The 17,038-nt window shown below is 38.8% G+C and overlaps 1 protein-coding gene across 1 annotated transcript in view; it reads right to left on the reverse strand.

Moving 5' to 3' along the window:
• hs3st4 (heparan sulfate (glucosamine) 3-O-sulfotransferase 4) overlaps positions 1 to 17,038 on the reverse strand; it is a 77,880-nt gene that overhangs the window by 22,394 nt on the left and 38,448 nt on the right. The gene's annotated exons all lie outside the window — the stretch shown is intronic.

Here is a 17,038-nt window from a genome sequence, read left to right on the forward strand (position 1 = left end):
TATATGACAAGTTTTTCCCAATAATGAAAAGGACGTTTGCAGGCAATATTGTGCATCGGTATCCTAAAAACAAAAACTAAGTGCTACCATGCCACCATCTGATCAGCTAGACTGGAAACCACAGAATCCTTGACCTGCACTCCGTACAACATCTTTGGTTTGACATTGATCCTCTGACTGTAAGCCTGACCTTATCGCCAAACATCATCCACAGCATTTTTGTGGATGATTGGAAGAAAATCCCAGCAGCTAGGTCTCACAATATTGTACCATAAGCTTTTATATAGCAGCAAATTAACGCCTAGACATCTGGTATAAAGGACAGAAAAAGAACAATGCAACATATTTCTGTTCGATGTTCTTCACACCATTGTTTTGCAAAACAAAATTTGGTCCATTTAGGGAGAATTGGATTCACAGTGCGATCATTTTTTGTCAGTTCCTGCTGTTTTTTTCTGAGCAGATGTTGTTTTAATTAATATCATTACACACTGCAGTCATCTTTCACACAACAAGGATTAATGCTTCACGCTTTAAACAGGAAATTTCAAACAGTTGGCCTCTGCCACCACTTGTGTCTCGAAGAAATTCAAAAACCAAGAGTGTTTTTCAACAAGGATAATCTCAGATGAACTCAAAGTGGGGGTACAGAGTTATTAATGCTTTTAATGGACAGTTTTTATATCGCAGCGTAGCAGTTAAAAGCCTGTCGGAAAGAATTTTCTCCTCAATTAATCCTGTGCTTAGTCGATCACGTGATCACATTTAAAATGTACGTTGTCAAGTCAACACCACTAATCTTTACAGGCCGAGCTGAATGTCGTGAGCACAACCTTCGGCAATTTGCATGATTCATGTCAGTATTCTCACAGTGCAGACGCGTGCAGTGTGTTGCTATTTTTTCCCCCTCCCTGCTTGTAACGAGCAGCTTGCTTTTTTTTTTTGGGGGGGGGGGGGGGTGTGTGCCAGAGGAGAATTTCAGGGCACATTATGAGAAACAATATTATCACGAGGTCCACCTGATGATTGCCTCATTATAAATAGCCTTCACATTGACTTTTACCTCAGCAAGACAGAAGGCTATTAAATGATGCTTTATTCTCCTTCTGGATGTTCATTATTTCCCGCAGCTGAGGATGTTGACGTCTCAAACACAAAGCCTTGAAGTGACCAGCCTAAGGCCTGTCACAGGGAGTTAAGATAAGCCTCATATGCATTCAGCTTATTTCTGTTTAAATTTCATTTGAGGGAGAATTATGCGGTACAATCAGGATGGAATCATATCTGCAAGTAATTGTTTTACTTTTGCACATTGCATTTCTTACTGACCTTGTCTGTCACAAAAAAAGAAGGATTATACATTCATAAGTAGATGCTTCAGACATTTTTCACTCACTTATCCAGTCTGAAAGAAAGACTTTCACAATTGAAAAAAGATACGCATCAAGTCTCCTTCCAACCGCCTTGTACTCATTGATGACTTAATGTGCAGCTCAGGACAAGCAAATAACATCTCATGACCACATCTTCAGACATTTCTGATCGAGCCTGTAATTATTTACGTTCTTTAAGTGCTGCGATGCTGGAGAAAGTGTTCAGTTTGACTTACTTTACTGAGAGAGGCTGCACAAAAATGCAATTGGGTTTGTTTTCCCTTCATCACAGTCGGAATCTTTATATATTTCAAGGGGCTCACACCCAAGAAGTCTTTCTAGGGTTTTGAGCTGGGTTAAAAGCACACTGCAAATACTGCAGGTAATTTAAATGACTAATAAGTGTTTGTGTTTAACTCTAAAGGTTAATTTTGTAATCTTAGACTAGCTTTTTTTAAATGTCCCCTGCTGCCGACATGCTTTTAATCAAATCAGATACTTATTATCCTGATATAATTAGTAATTAGCATCATAGTGTAACCATGGTGTGTCCCTGTTATTCTCAAAAATGTTCAGAGCAGTGTAAGGGAGCAGCACAGGAATGTCATAGCACCTGTTAAGGTAAAGTTTTTGGTATTTATTTTAAAATGTTTGCACATGTGCACACGGTATTGAAAATATATCATGTATAGAATAAAGAATAACTAACCATGATTATTTAGTGGATTCCTGAACAAGTAAAGCTGTGTGTTTTCTGTGTTTGCTTACAGTCACTTGCCTACAAAACTTTCTGATTTAATAAAACGTCATTTATTTTTGATTTAAGCTCCTGGAGTAATCAGAAACAAGCTGCTCTGATGATTTGCTTTCATTGGCGCAAACAACGACGCGAGCCGGATTTTTGGTGTTTCTCTGGCTACTGCTAAAGCTAATTTGCCAGCTAAGTTTAAGTTTAATAAGCCAGCTGTGTGTATTTTTGCTAAGCTAGGATTGGACGATAACTATGTAGGGGTGGAGTCAATATCCGATAAAGGAAAAATTACTGCTGTCATTCAATTACCTTAAACAAACTATACTCACTTTCGTCCACCATATTAAGATGTTTCAAACTCTCCTCAAGGTACCTTTCATCTGCAGAACGAGTCTTTTGATGATATGACACTCCTTATTGCCATATTTCAAGAACGTATTTCTTGGCCCAAGACAATCCTCCACCTCCGCTGTGAGCTAGATGACAGAGTGTCCCGCCTGGCTGTCATCTGACTTGACCGTGACAGAGAAGCACATGGCTGCGGGCTGCATACATATTCCTCCGCGCCCAATCTGCCTGTGACACTGACACTCTGTCTCTGCTGGAATGAGCTGTGTTCAGCCCTGAAAGCCTGCAATAGAACCAGTTTTGATTTTGTTCTGAATACCTGTCAGGACACATCATTGTTGTTTCTTTTGGGAATTTCAACAAAAGCCGCAACACAAACGTACTGTAAACTCTCACAGCAGAGCCTCCTTGGATTAAAGACTCCTATAAAAGATTGTTTCGTCATAAAACGTTTCCTTTTTAACTAGCATCACATTTTGTTTGCCTGTATTTCAAACTGAAATTTAAAAAACTATTCAATGACACTAAGCCAGACTTTGCCAAGTGTATTGGATATCATGAATAAAGTTGTTCTAGTGACCTCCAATTTTGATTTGAATTTCATTTATCATCTGCCAAGACCATCACTATCGTTGGCAAGGAAGAAGTAGAAAGCTCGCTGTCACTGTTTTGTTTCAATTAACATAAGCTGTCCTAAATATGCTGAACACTAGTCTTCTTCAATATCCCCCGGGGGACAATGCTTTCAATAATTAACAGCTGTGCTGACACTTAAATCTGTAGCGTTGCTCTGCTTTCATTATCTGTGTCAAAATCATTTAGCTGTGTCATCACCACTGAGAACAAACAGGAAATTGTAAACGTTTAACCATATTGACGTGGCCTGTGTCATTGGAAAACAAATAATTTCAAATCTGAGGTTACCCCTGTAACTGTACAGTAACGTCACACTATGAATAAATCCTTACTCTTTTTTTGGAGATAGGTCTTCTCCGATGCCCAACTTAGCTGAAAATGATTTTATTTACCGGTACTTGAATTTTCACTCAGTGCACCAAGCCAAACTGAACAAGGTTATGGCTGCATTAAGTCTTATGATGGCATGTGAAATGCTCCACAATTGATATGGGCAACACAAACAAAAAGCAAAGAAAAACTACATTTATTTATGAAATGAAATAAGGAAATCTTTTCAATTCTAGGTATGACGTACGCTACCCCCATGTGTACGCTAAGCTGATGCACTCTAGGTGGGCTGTCAGAACAATGAGGTTGCCTGGAAACCAGAAGACTCGTCAAGGAGGTTTTGTCAAGTACTCTAAATACTCCACAAATAAACTCCTGGTCATTTTAACACTTCTTTTCTGATTTTCAGATTAAGCAGATTTCCTGAAATAACCATGGATGTTTTAAACATAAGATAGAATTGTTATCTAACATCTTATCGGGAAGAATGATGGCCCACCAAACAAAAACTGAGGGAACTTCTGGAACCAACACATGACAATATTTTATTTTCAGAGCTAATAGCCTTGGCCTTTATCTGGTGTTCTCCATGCATCTTTTGTCCACTTAAAGCACCCTCCAGACCAAGGTCACTGCTGTTGTACTTATCAAACAGCCGCATCTCGCACAGTCTAAGAGTCATATATCCTCTTTCATTAACGCCACAGCTCAAGCTCACTCTGCTCAAGCTAAGTGTTGTGCACATTTCTACCTTGTTATTTCAGCGGATTGACTGAACATGTCACAGATTCTCATATTCATTAGAACGTCAGCGCTGCCTGATCAACAGACTGAGCATTTCTATAGGGAATAGCTCTCTTCACATAAAGAGATGAAATAGCCTTCCTGTTCTGCATAACAATTACAAATCCAAGGGTATTTTTAAATCTGTCAAGGCACGGTAAGAAGATGATGGTTAGAGAGGAGGACAAATGCTTACGTTTCTTTCTCGCAGCCATGTTTTAGCAGATTGTCGCTCAGCCTCTCTGGTAAAGACCTACATCCACCGAGGAAATAAATCGGTCATTGTTTTGGAAAAGGTTATCCTACATTTCCATCCTCCCCTACTCTTGCGTGAACTACTTGTTGTACTTAAACCTTGAATACATTCTGTCTAAATGGCTGTCATTCCTTCACACTAGAGCTATTTCATAGGCTGCACAAAGGAGATGGCGAGGCTATTACCCACGTAGGCAGAAGTGTTTTGATAGCTGTCTTGATAGGGCCGTCCTGTGGAATCTTGTGAATAAAAATCTGAAGAAAAACGTCAGTCAAAGGAGTTAAATGTCATCTCAAATACAATGTGGAACAGTCCCATAAAACTTCATCCCACGCCAATTAAAGATAAATATGCCAGGAAAGTGATACAGGAGATGTTGGGTTATCAGGTTACTTCCATTTCCAAGCAATTAGTTGTTCAGTCAGTCAGAGTTCTGTGAGTGTGAGGAACTCTGCAGACCTGGCACATGACATCAGTTAGCTCAAATCAAAGCCTCTGACCTTTGTAGCCTCAAAGATTGTTGAGTCTTTTCAGTATGGGGCTCCCTATAATCATAGCATGTACACATCACACAGAGGGCACATCCTGTGACCGCTTAGCCACGATTCTGTGCCCTTCATTTTGTCCAACACGTGATCTTTATAAGGAAGACAAACAAAGAAATTGTGCAACCTTTGAAATCTTTTTCTTCTCCCATTAAAGTAGACCGCTGGTTCCAATTATGTTACTTCTCTTGTCTTCCAGCATTGAAACCAAAAAAAAAAAAAAAAAACCTTGACAGAAGCAGAGAAAAAAATGAAATTTCAAATGTACGCACTTGAACAGAGCGCTGACGTGTTATCAGGGATCGTACCATGAGCCAGGCAGCCCTGTAATCAATGAATCTGTGCTCAGGATTTCAAATTCATTGCAAATGAGGACGCAGTAAATATGACTTATACACTTTTTACAATGTAGCAGGACCAATATAACATGTGCCCTCAGTTCCTCTTATGCACACTACTGAATTAATAAATAAAACATATTTACACTTCTTTGAAATTTTGATTCTAGCTGCAGAGAATCTTTGTTCATTTTATTTAAGGAGACTGATAAAAAAAATGATAATAAATTAAAGCTTCTTTTATAAAAAATACTGATCTCATTGATTTATTAAGCACTTTCAAAGATGGAAAGTACTAAATAAAGTCAGAACAAAGAAAAAAGGTGATTGAAATAAAAATCTGTTTGTCAGTAATCCCCCGATGGTAGCGGGAAAGCTAAGCTATCGTAATGGCTTAAACTGAATATATACTGGCTCTATCAGAACTAAACAGACAATATTTGACTTTGCAAATGTTAGGGTTTATAGATTGTTTACAAAGGAAGTCATCAATATTTAAATGAGGTGTTGTTATTGATTGGTCTGATGCAGCAAGGATTCAGTTGACAGTTGTGCTGCAATGCACTAATGTACACAACTAGGATTTGTATCTATTCCGTTACCACGTTTTTTCCTCAGCTTCCATTCTGTGTGAGTACCTTAACGGAATCATCATTGCTACAAATGATTTGGCGATGCAGGTGTGAATATTTCATAAAGATTTGTCTTTGCATTGGTTCTTAAAAGAAGGACGTACTTTCAGATCTGAGATCCTCCAACGCATATTGGGTTTAAAAATCAGTGTTTCACCATGCAACACTGAGCTTATTTACTATAAAAGATACAACTCAACACACAATGCAACAGAGAGCTCCACTCTGGAGCAGTCAACACAGCAGATTTTGAATTATTGATGGCTTTTGTCAGTTCTGTAAGACAGTCATCTCACTCTGCCTGGAGCTATTGTACACAGGTTAATCATCGCCACATTAAAAGCCAGATTTGCATATAAAAATATGGATACATTTGTATTATGGGAGGCTATACATACAGCATACAAGCAAAGATTGCACTCTGGAGAAGAAGAAAAAAAAAAAAAAAAAGAGCCGGAAACAAACAATATCATTAAAAATTGATGTTTGTCTTCTCTTCCAAAACAACGCATTTGACCAAATAATGGTTTGTTCACATGAGCGATAGAGACACAAAGACCAGCGCTATTCAAGCAAAACATTGCAGCCCCTTTGAGAGAGTATGATCGCAGGGAAATATCTTAAACATTACGCTTACACCCAGCAGGGGGGCAATACGGTAGCAGGAGTGCTTGGGGAAACTTGCAGGCACACAGGATCATCTGCAGATGTATTTTGATTTTTTTTTTTTTTCTTGTGACGTATTGAGCTCTTTGATGTTTTATACTGACGTCCAAGCCTGAACTAAGAGCATCACTGAGCTGTTAGACGTGCACTTTTGTTTGATAGGCCTACTCCATTTCCTTCTGAGTCCACTAATTGGTGTAAGTGAATAAGCTGCCATAGAAGTGACACTAATAGATGTGAATGTATTGATTTTTCCATTACTGTGATGACAGTAAAAAGTGTGAATATTTGTGGGAGATCTGCTCACACACAAGCTGCAGAATAAGACTAAACTTGAGACACTTCTGCCTTTAATTTACACCATGTCTTTCTGCAGTTTAGCTAGTTAAAGTGTAATACTCCTGGGGTTAGAAGTTAGGTTTATCATTTCTGATCCTCTTTGCAACTAAGGTGATTTTGGCATTTTTTCTTTGTAAGAAGTGTAGATCACACTTTAATTTGGGAAGAGTGCCACAGGGCTTATTTACTACTCTCATCCATCACGCTGTTGTCAAAAGCACTTTTAAACTCTTATCACATCTTCTGGTAGAAATTAAAGCGCACTGCAAAATGAAAAATGTGCCTTGCAGCAATGATAGAGGGCGAGTGAATACACAACACTGACATGTCTACTGACAAGTGTGCCCATGTTTAAAAAAAGAGATGCAATATATGTCAATATCCTTTATATATATATACAAAAAATCTGCTCCAAACCTCTTATCAACCAAGACCTGGCTGAGGGATAAAGTTTGCACCTTCCGCTGTGTGGTTACCATAGTAACAATAAGAAAAGATCATACCAGGGCCATCTGTTTACTGGAAGAAAAAAAAAAAACCTGAACCAAAAGAAAGAAAGAAAAAAACATCCATATACACGCGTTGTATCTCCATGACAGATAAAGGCAGGGAAATGCTCTTTAAAAAGGTATGAATTAATGAGATGATGCATTAGTGAATTTAATTTCAAGGATCCTTAAGGTGTGTTGATATAGTACAATGTATCTAAACATATTCGACATATTAAAAATGTAAACATAAAGCATAGAATCAACTCTTGTCAAGCTTTATTCACAAATTCTTCACTTTTGATGCCACACGTTCTTCATCACTCTACCGAATGACGCTGTCAATCATATGGATGTAAATATGAAGAAAAAAAAAAAAAACATCTTCACATTGGATGACAAGAGGGTGAAAGACAGAACGTTTTCTGCATTAGTTCAGTTCTTTTTCAACAAGAGACCTCTCTCTCTTTGATGAATTTCAACTGCAGTGGGTTTGGCTGCTGTATGTTAAGTGTTGTGCTTTGCCGTTTCAACTCGAAACATAACAAAAGGATTGTATAAGACACACTATTAAAACCTACTGTATTTTTCACATTGAAAAAAGAGCGCTGTGTTTTTACCAATATAGTATTACAAAATGCTAACTTACGTAAGTAAGTGCATCCGCCACAAGCAAATGCATAGGCAGCTCGACCTGTAGTCACAGACCGTCACAACTTTCATCTTGGGCGGTATCGAAACTGCATGTTGTGGACTTCGCTAAACACAACAGAAATCGTCAAATCGGTAAAGTGTTGTAGTCAAAACCAGACAGACCAAGACAAGCTTGACACTAAAGTGCAACGAGACCAAGTTAAGATCAAGACCAAGGCAGGGCGAGACCGAGACAAGAAAATACATATCACTGAAAGTAATCATCTTGTGTGCAACAGGCATGTCACTCACTAAACCGTAACACCAGGAAGGTTAGGGCTGTAACCAGGGGATGAAAATCGAACTCTGAATACATTGAAGTTATTTGTTCTCATAGAGAGAGGCGTTTTCATTCTAATCACAGTAATGATGTGGAAAATAGCCTGTCAGTGTGGACTTGACTGGTCTTGATTTGAAATCCAGAGTCCGCCCAGTCTGAGACCGAGACATGGCTTAGTTAAATTAAAAAAAGCTTTAGATTCTGAGACAAGGCCTTCAAAAAGTATTCTTTTACTACAGCACTACGCAGGTAGACAGTTTAAACCTTTTCTCGCACTGGTAAAACCTTACAAAGCAGACTGCATCTTACCAAATTAATTCATTGAAAGAAATAAAATACACACACACATTATTATATGTGTGTGTATTTTGGCAGAAATGTGTTGATGGCAGAAATGACTAATTGCACTTCAGTAACAGTTTACACCGATAAATCTTACAACTATATTCAAAAATGCATTTAATGATTTTGGAGCAAAGCCAGCAGACATTTTGAAGTACTCTGAGAGATTTCATATGCATTAAGCAAAAGTACCCAGCTAAGTTATCCTGTCGATAACGAGTAAATCAATGTGATGGATTTCTTGTTTAATTTCTGGAACATCAACAGAGAACATTCATTTGTTAGACTTAGAGACATATCAAACCTATAGCCTCAAGCTAATTTGCTGTGCGTGTCTCTACATTTTCCTTAATTGCTAGCTGCTGCTTAAATGCTAACACTATCAACGTTTTCAGCCAACATTAATGAGCAATAGTTAGAGAGAGAGAAAGAGAGAGAAAGAGAGACAGCTTTTAATGGATCGTTGTGGAGCTGTAAACCTTCATGAGCTTATTTATGAGCATGGCTATGAAGGATAATGTACATAAAGTGATGTATTTACATTTTCTCAGGGAAAGGTTTTATTTCAAAGGCCTAAAGGGAAACGCTATCATTTCCTCCAAAGTTGTGCTATTATGGAAATAATCTTCTCTCACTATAAAAGAAATGAGTGTGTCATGCAGACAAGTCATGAATTAATGGCTTACCCTTTTGGGCCAAAATCACCGCTTATAATGTGAGTGTTTTATTAATCGTTCATATAATTTTGGTCTAGACAGATAGCAGGAGACGTATTACAAACAGACTTTCGCATTTCTAGGTTTGGTCTGACAATCTCATGTCTTATTTTCAGGGCACTGCGAAACAGTTTATAGGATTCGAGGTCTTGCCAGTGATACATAACCCTTAAAAGATTAGCGGAGACAGATTAAAACGGGGCTGTATCATTACACATTCAAAATCTGGATATATATATTTATTTTTATTTTTTTTGAGCAGCACTGAGCTGTGTGCTCCCTTATAATCCTTTTAAACCTCACAAATTCAGGGGAATTTGTGAAACTAATGCCACGCTTGACCGCTTTGATATGCCAGTGCTTCTTTCGCACTGCAGTGTAGCGAACACAGCCGGTTATGACATCTAAATCACAGTTTTGTCAGCACACATGTGGGAGACAGTCAGGTTTAGTGTTCAGCTACAACTGGAAAATAATCCGGGGGGGGGGGGGGAGGTAGTTTGCAGTTTGCAGTTTGCAGAAAGTCCACGCCTTTAACAGGAGAAAGTACATAATTGAAGAATGAAACAGAGAATGATCAGTAGTGCAAATGAATAACAGCTAAACAGACCTACTAACTTGGCTTGCAAAGTGTGCTCAAACCATATAAGGTATGACCAAATGTATCCTGGGAAAAACAAAGCGGATGTGATTTCATGCCAGATAAGTAAAATTAGCAATTAGCAGAATACAGCATGCCAAGAGACAACCTCATGATTTCTAAATGTCTTATGATGGAAATCCTAAATAAGCCATGAGCTATTTACTGTGATGTTCTGTCTGCTTGGCTTCAAACCGGCCCCTGAAGGCAGTCCGAGACAGAAAATATGCATGAATATACCATCTCTAATTTACATGGCTGATGTCAAACATCCCAGATAAGCCCGAGATACACTGTCTTTCCATACTGCAAAAATAATGGTGTCTTTATGTGTCTATTAGTTTTACTTCTAGGTGACAAAGAAAGACTGTAAAAATAGACACAGTGATCAAAGGCTCATGTGGGACTGGTTGAGAAGTAAAAGAATTCATCAGGAGCAGTCAGAGAAAAGTGGGTCTGCCGCTCACTCACGTCTGTCTAAAAGCAATGTCGGGGCAAAAAAAAAAAAAAAAGGCCAACCCGCCCCTTGCACGTCTCCTCTTAGAGCCAGGTGCACAAAATCACCTGAGGTCACCAAACCCTACTCCCACGTGGGCCATCTGTGCCCTGGGCAGACGCTATCCTCGTTTAAAAGCTTTATAAGCGGGTAGAAGAAGAAGAGGGGGTTGTCTTATAAAAAATAAAAGCAAGAGAGAGAGAAAAAAAGTATTTGAAAGTGTTTCGGGAGAAGAAGAAGAAGGTTAGGGGAATAAACTGAGTTGAGCGGAGGCATTTTTTTTCCCTAATATATACTTCTAAAAAATCCCTCTCATTTCTGAACTCTTTAATGGCTCTTTCATTTCGGACAGTTTTTGCCGCTCTGATCAAACTAAAATGAGAGCGAAACACTCAAAAAAAGCAGACTTGGAGGCATGCATATTATTTAGATGAAAAACAAAGGGTTGAAAAATAACACAAGTGTCTGCTGAATACAGGACTATAAATTTATATCAACATCAATTTAGCCAGGAGGAGCAGTGCCTCACCGTGTATAACCAACATAATTAAACACTTAGTCGCTTCATACACAGCAGGTTTAAATACTCCCCTAAGGTATGGCTGAGCAGAGCGCTGCTGCTTCTTTTTTTGTTCTTGGTGAAGTAGCACTTATGCAGACGACACTCTGGTTTTTTTTAATTGAGCACTTGCCGTCACAGAGTTAACACAGTACAGTGGTATGTGAATTTGCAATGCGAATTAAAACAACCGCAACTGTGAACCAGGAGGTGGGCAGGTGAGTAAAATATTCATGATTTTTTACGTCATTTGAGTGCATGCGTAGAATCAATTACATGTCACCTATAATATTCATCTCTAATGATAAATCAAAGTGGTCTACAGTCTGGTTTGAACTATTAGACTTATGAAAAGCAAACAGTTTGTTGCAGATATGACCCTCAAACTCTGGAAGACTAAGTCAACTATTATAACCCTTAGAAAATAAAAGTTGGGTATATTAAATGTCAGCCCATTTAGTGGCAAAAAGTATTCCCGAGGCACCAAACAGCGCAGCTCAACCGGAGAGCTCCATCAGAAATTAAAAGGGGAGACAGATTTAAATAGGCAACTTACTTAAAACATGGTGGCTGTGTTTAATGACTGCTTAGCGGAGTAAGAGTCTGTCTGTTACAGTTATAGTTAGCATGTAGCCATTACATTAGCAGGACAGTGAGTTAGAAGTGAGTTTATCATCTTTTGTTTCTTTCAACTACATATGATAACCCAATCACTGTATTTCATCCATTTTTGATGATGCTTGATTACTTTTTTGTCTTTTTGCCCAAACCTTGAGCACCATGAATGGAATTCTGTTAATGTAACATCCCTTCTATAGTGCTGTCTCTGTCTTACTGTTTGCATGGTCACATACCTCAAAAAGTAAGTAAATGTGGAATTTGTCAGACAGCGTCATCCATAAATATTCATTCCACATTTTGCATTGTTACAGTGTGGAATTATTAAAGACCTTTTCAGTCTATGCACTGTCCAATTAACAAACAAAAGAGCGCCAAAAGCAGAAATGTGTTTGTTCCACCTGATGTTTGTTTGAGCATTTCAAAAATGTTCAGATTTTCCTTTGTATTTATTTTTGTCGTGTATCATGTGGAAAATGTATTAAATGGGTCCTGTGCAACGTCACGGGTATGTCATTTCGCCTAAAGGCAGGGTTGGTTATTTTTAGAGAACTAGCATGATTTTAAAAGTAGCATTCCCTCAGTGCTCTGTCAACCAACACCCCCCTTTCCTCTGTGGTCCCTCAATTAATGCTTTTTAAAGCAAAATCTAAAGGTTATTACATAGACAACTCTTACTGAAACAGTTGCTCCTGTAGCTGTACTTGCATGTAGGCCTACTGTAAAACTTTTCATCCCCTGTTTAGCTCTATGTATATATTGTGGAATGAAGAGAGCTCATATTCACCCTAACTAATATGTCATTAAACTGTGCTCATCAGAAGTAGCCTCATTAGGCTGAAAGCTTCAGGAGCAGAGCTCAGCCATGTGACAACACTGTCAGGAATGTGAGGTAGGGGAACATTTGCATCTCAAAACGGATCTTTTTCCACCGGACAAGATGGAACGTCGGGTTTCTCGCTGTGTTTTATGTACATTTCCAGTTGTCAGTGCTAGCCATGTCACATTCCTGGGCATAACACTGTGAAAGCAACCCACTGTGCTGTAAACGAGATGAGATGAGTCCTGTTGAGAGGTGGCTGCACAATCTGTCTCGTCTTGTGAGCGTCTGACCTTCTAATGATCGAGTCATGGGCACCGGGATGGCAACCTTGTCTGAAAACTGCAACTCAAGCCCTAGTCTGAGGCGGGAGATATAAACGGTTAAGACTATTGCGCTCAGAGACTCTTTTCATAGCACCTTGCTGAGCTGATAACAAAATCCCTCTGACATTAGGGAGCGAGCTGCCCTCCCATTTTAATTACCTTGGAAACTGCAAGCCAAACAGTACAACCATAGCCTCCAGATGCTTTGTTGGCATTTGTCATTTTAAAAAGAGATAGGCAAACTGTCAAGCAGGGCTAACCCCTCTTCAAACTGGCTCCTAGATTTCCAGCTAATCCAGTTGGGACGGTGAGACTGACAGGATAAACACAGACTAGAAGTGAGCAAGTAAACAATCTTAGCTGCTGCTCAAAAGCATAAACACCTCACCTCCATTATCACAGAGTTGTTACTCCACATACTGGCAAACAGAGGATGTAGTACAGTGGTTTTACTTCGGACTGGGGGTAAACTGCAAACCAGTATGTGGTTTTATTTATTTATGATTCTGCTTTAGCTGTTACAGGACGGGGAACATTCCTAGGGAAGACTCTTCATCTGAGAATGGCTGAAAATATCCCTTGAATAAGACAGGGACGGAAAAAAAACCCTGTTCTGCCATTGTAAGCAATATGCCCGGGGTGAAAAGGCGCTAAAAGCAAAGGGCTGCTCGACACTCCTCTCTGCTTAATGGCATGGAAACACTCAGGTCAGGACTGGTGTTTCTTTATGTTTGTATTGGTAATGGCAGAGCATTTCCTCGGCCATTACCAATTAAGTTACGAGTAATTAATGAGGTCACAGGATCAAAGTGCATCTGAACATATTTCAGAATAAAAGAATGTGGAATCTGCAAAGGCTCTTCTTTATGGTCATAAAAAATGTTTTCAATAAATGTCTCATTCTTGCTCCTATATTAAATATTTACAATTTTTTCATATAACATTTTTTTAAGAGCATGACTGCACAAAAATGTCTCTGTGGGACCACATAGGTTTTGCCTTCATACACCTCAAATTCATGAGATAGGATTTTGAAATGTAAGTTTTGATGTACTTCTCCGTTTCTCTCATTTATTATTTGGCGTGTTTTGTTTGTTTTTTGTCATCGTACAAGGAGTCTGTTCTTCTTTAGATAAAGGTCAAACAGTTCAGGATATGTTAGAGATATGTTCAGAAAAAAAATCTATCCTTGCAGTTTAAAGAGCAATTGAGACCCATATGATTTTTAACCAGGCTGTTTATTTCTGCTAATAGGCTCTTTTTTTTTGAGTGGTGTGTGCAGCCAACCTTTTCCCACTGGCTTCATTTTCCAACTACGAATTGTTTTCAACACAAGGCCACCAAGAGGTCCTGCATCACAAGCAGACGACCAGACTCCAGCAGAAGGGTTTGAACACTGCTCGGGTTACTTCACTGACTCTGCAGTGATGAAGAAATTCAAGAGATTTTGCGAAAGTGAGATTGTATCATTTAATTATTCTGGTCTCAGGTTTCACATGCTCTTACTAAACAGTAATCAGTGTCGTCTAGACTCTAAGTAGCACGGCGAGGTGATGATGAACGACTCTGAAGGAGACTACTATTTTTCTCCTTGATGAATGTTATCTCTCCCTTTTCTGCCATGTTTTGGGCACTCTGTTCTTGTCCACTTTCAGTAAGTCTCACTTGAGATAGTGTCAGAAGAAGGGTATGCTGAGCACTTTAACATCGCCTCTGTTCTTGAGACACTCGTTGTCCCTTGTCAAGTATCTGACCAGACATGGACAACTCAAAGGTTATCTGTGGTTAGTCTGTGTTCTGCCGTTAAGGATAATACCCAAAGCACAGACGTCTTTCTTCTACACAATACAAAGTGAGAAAAATTTCATGTTTGTGCATATTTGTTTCCTAACAGGTTTCCTCCCAAACAGTGTTTGTGCTGCAGTAAACAAGGCTCTCAAACCCTGACTAAACTGAGTGATTTTCACAAACGTGAAACAAAATATGTCTCAGGAGAGGAGAAAAAGAGAAGTGTGCTCATTTGATTTACTGCAGAGACTGCAAAGAGGAAAACTTGAAAGACACAGGTTTACTAGAGTGAGGCAAGGCTTCCCCTGGCACTCACTAAATTATCTTTTTCACTTTGAAAGTTAGACGCAGAGTTAGAACTAGGAAAACAGCCTTTGGGGAAAAAGATGGGCATCTGTTTAGAGTGATATATTTTGGCTAAAAACGTATTTCAGTCGCTTACATTGAGGATGTTTTTCAATCAGGGTTCTAATGCATTTATATTTTAATTGAAACGCATTCAAAAGTTAAACTGAGGAGATGTTCTCTATCTAAATGTGTGACCCTGCTATTATTAATTTCTTAAACTTATACTGTCTTGTATACTGCCTTGAATTTCTCTCGGGAAGTGTCTGTCTGTCTGTCTGTCTGTCTGTCTGTCTGTTGATTTTGTCATGTTTAGCAAACTTCTGAATTTGCCAAGTTTGTTTTTAGATGCAGAACACTTTAAACACTTTAATCCTGCACTACATCGAGCTAATGAAACGAAATGTCGTTCTTATCTGTACTGCAAAGTTCAAATCTGAATGACAATAAAGGAAGTCTAAGTCTAATAAAAGCTTTGCAGCTAATGTTGCTAATGCTAACAATTACTTTATTTATTTTTTAGTTACCTATACACCTGGATGGTGAACATTATTAGATCTGAAATAAAAGTAACATTTACCATGACTGTAAAAAAAAAAAAAAAAAAAAGCCCACTTCAGTTTTCAGTCATAAAGCAGTTCTTTCTTATCCCTCCAGCGGCTGATAAAAGGGTGAAATGGACGTCTTCCTCTGTGATAAATTAAGATTCTTATCTGTGATTCTGACATGTGGTTGTCTCTGAAACGTTCTCCACGTTTAACACTTTACACGGATGGTGCTTTCCAATTGGTTTGCCAGGAGTTAGAGGCATTTTGAGAAAAGAAGGAAGAGGAAAAAGAAGGAAAACCAGTCAAGCATTTCCTATGTACAGAAAATGTCTTCATCCCTGAAGACAGCAGTGGATGTACGAGTAACAGCACAAGTGCTGTTTTGGACATTTTAAACATGTCATTTGCAGTTGTAGCAAAGTTGTAAAATGAACAAATATTTCACACACAAAAAAGATCAAGAAAAGAGTAAAAAAATGAGAACACATTTGTTTTTTCTTTCATGAACATATTATGACTCATCATATTCTGGATGATCTCAGAATATGATCCATAAGTTAGGAACAGCTAACTCTAAAGTTTAAACAGGCGTTATCTTATCTTGATGCAAGGGGATAGGGCATTTCACATTTTAGGATTTGTCAGATTAAGTTAAACATATGTAGGCCTATGTACTGTATCACTGTGTAGAAATTGTTTCTTCTTTTTTTTTTGGTAAGATTTCTTTTTGGCCTTTCGCCTTTATTATAGAGAGAGGAAGGTGGATAGAGGTGGAAATCAGGGAGATAGAGCGGGGAGAGACATGCGGGAAAGGAGCCACAGGCCGGACGCGCGAGGACCATAGCCTCGATACGTGGGACGCACGCGCTGCCGCTGCGCCACCAGCGCCCCAGAAATTGTTTCTTTTAAGATCGTTTCCAGAGGTTTTTTAGATCTGTGTGTGTTCAGTATTTCAGTCAACAGTTGAACCAGTTTATTTGATTTAATGAGCAGCATGTGCTTATAATTACTCTAATTAATCAGACATTTTGACAAGGATGCAGTTCAATATAGAAATATTCAGTCAGTATAAATGCACCCACACAAGCTAATTAATTACAGTGCAGTCGGTCCATGTAAAGAGAGTAGAAATAACACACACCCACAAAAAAACAAGAGCCCTGAATAGATAATAAATATTTCCTGTGTATTATTCCACTGAGAAAAAAAGTTATTTACCTCCGACTAGAAAATGTCACGGAGTTGATGTAGCTCTGTTTGCTGTCATTCCGCTCGGCTAAGAACAAGTGAGGCTCAAGTGATCCTGAGCAGCGGCCTACATCGCCGCCTATAGTGCTTGTTTAAGTCCCCTTGGTCATTTGGGGGGAAAAAAAAGCAGAGAT

The sequence above is a fragment of the Symphodus melops genome (assembly GCF_947650265.1).
Source record: "Symphodus melops genome assembly, chromosome: 17".
Classification (NCBI taxonomy): domain Eukaryota; kingdom Metazoa; phylum Chordata; class Actinopteri; order Labriformes; family Labridae; genus Symphodus; species Symphodus melops.